The 2,553-nt window shown below is 35.6% G+C and overlaps 1 pseudogene; it reads left to right on the top strand.

Moving 5' to 3' along the window:
* Positions 1 to 805: 805 nt before the first annotated feature.
* LOC123239206 lies at positions 806 to 2,281 on the top strand (annotated as a pseudogene).
* Positions 2,282 to 2,553: the final 272 nt, after the last annotated feature.

Below are 2,553 nucleotides of genomic sequence, written 5' to 3'. Positions count from 1 at the left end.
CAACATAAAATAATTGGGAGTCTACCTGCCAAAATAAGTCCAGGAACCATATGAACAACATTACAAAATACAAATCACATCTAAACAATTGGAAAAATATTAATTTCTCATAGATAGGCCAATGTATAGTAACAATGACAATTGTACCTAAATTAACTAACTTAACCAGTGCAATATCAAATTACCAAAAATAATTTAAAGGGATAAAAAATAAAATTCATCTAAAAGAATTCAAGAATATCAAAAGTATCAGTAAAAATTATGAAAGAAGATTTAGAAGATAGCAAACTGTATTACAAAGTAATAATCATCAAAACAATCTAGTATTGACTAAAATATATATGGTGGATCAGTGGAATAGATTAGGCACAAAAACACAGTAAATGACCATAGTAATCTTGTGTTTGACAAACCAAAGAATCAAGATTTGGTGACAAGAAATCACTATTTGACAAAAATTGCTGGGAAAATTGGAAATCAATTTGGAGAAACTAATTAGAGACCAACATCTCATACTACTTGCAAAATGGATATATGACTCATAGGTATTTTGATGAGCATGGAATAGGACAGCCTGGAATATTTTACCTGTCATGTTTATGGAGAAGTGAAGAATATATTAGATAAAATGGATGATTTTGATTACATGAAAGTAAGAAATATCGAACGAGGCTGCTGCTGGATCTCCAGCCCAGTCCAAACCATGGCCACAGTGGCAGCTACTCCTCCTAGTTCATCTCCTCATTTTCCTTCCCCTTCTCAGTAGCCCCCCTGTCCTGGGCCTCTTGAGCCACTTTCCTCAGCCATGCTGCTCTTTTCAGTTAATGTAAAATGGTGAAAAGAAAAGTCTGATGGTATATAACCGAAAACTGACAAACCTCCCATGATATTCAAGGATTGACTTTTTGCACTGACTTGCGTCCAATCTGCTAAACCGAAAGTTATGGTGGAAGGAGGCACTCTGAAGGATGACAACCTGGGGAAATATCAAGATAGAGTGGAATGACTGTTAATGATGGGATCAGCAGATCCTGCTTGAGGAACCCATGGCTAAAACTGTTTTCACAGAAGACATGAGAGAAGAAAAGCTAGCATCTGCTCTGGAATTGCCATGTGGATTGACAAATCTTGATAACACCTGTTACATGAATTCTACAGTTCGGTGTATATGTCCTATGCCAGAATTCAATGAAGCCTTTAAAAGATACCTGGGTGCTTTGTAAGCATCAGGGAAAATGGCTTCAGCCCAGTATATCACTGCAGTCCTTAGGGATTTGTTTGATTCCATGGACAAAAGTTCTTCCAGTATCCCACCTATTATTCTGCTGCAGTTTTTACATATGGCTTTCACACAGTTTTCAGAGAAAGATGATCAAGGACAATATCTTCAAAAGGATGCTAATGAATGTTGGGTACAAATGAAGCTAATATTACAATGAAAACTGGAAGCTTTCAGAAGGTGATTCTGTTATGGAAAGATGATGAATTACCAGCTGCAGCAGCACCAGCACCTTCTAAAAAGAAAAGTTTAATTGATCAGTTCTTTGGTGTTGTATTTGAAAGTACCATGAAATATACAGAAACGGAAGAAGAGGAAGCCACCAAAGGGAAGGAGAACCAACTAAGCTGCTTTATCAATCAAGAAGTCAAGAATCTGTTTTCAGGACTTACATTGAGACTTCAGGAAGAAATCACCAAACAGTCTCCAACACTGCAAAGAAATGCTTTGTACAGAAAATCTTCCAATATTAACCATCTGCCTGCTTACCTTACTATCCAAATAGTTTGATTTTTTTACAAAGAGAAGGAATCTGTGAATGCCAGAGTTCCTAAGGATGTAAAATTTCCTCTTATGTTAGACTTATATGAACTATATACAACAGAACTTCAAGAAACGGTTTCCTTTCAGTCAAAGTTCAAGGATATAGAAGACAAAAATTTAAACAAAATGCCAAAGACATTTAGCAAAAGCAGTAGGGTACAGAAAGAAGAGAAATATGTGCCAATCCCTTTTCCTGACAATATTGGCTTTAATAATTGTGATTATTATGACTTATCAGCAGTGCTAACACAACAGGGAAGGTCTAGTTCTTCAGGCCATTATGTATCATGGATGAAAAGGAAACAAGATAAATGGATTAAGTTTGATGATGATAAGGTTAGCATGGTTACACCAGAAGATATCTTGCAGTTATCTGGTGGTGGAGACTGGCACATAGCTTATATTCAGTTATTTGGGCCTCACAGATTTGAAATAATTGAAGAAAAAACTTCACAATAATCATCATCCTAGCTATCTCTGACTACATGTGAAATAAATGTTGTTTGTTGATCATTTCTAAGCCCCAAAACTTTAGAAGAAATTTCAGGTGGTTCTAAATGGTTTTCCCTCATCTGGAGCCTAGAGGGTGAAATCAGACTTGAATTTTGTTCAATGTCTTAACAAACAAAAGTAAAAATAAGACAGACAGAAAAGAGTTTATCTTTGTACTCTGATGCCCCTGTATAAAAGTAAAAAATAGGAAGACTTTTCTTTAAGGCTTATTTCATTGT

Source organism: Gracilinanus agilis, chromosome 3 (genome assembly GCF_016433145.1).
Source record: "Gracilinanus agilis isolate LMUSP501 chromosome 3, AgileGrace, whole genome shotgun sequence".
NCBI classification, from domain to species: domain Eukaryota; kingdom Metazoa; phylum Chordata; class Mammalia; order Didelphimorphia; family Didelphidae; genus Gracilinanus; species Gracilinanus agilis.
This window is presented reverse-complemented; position numbering and strand designations above follow the sequence as displayed.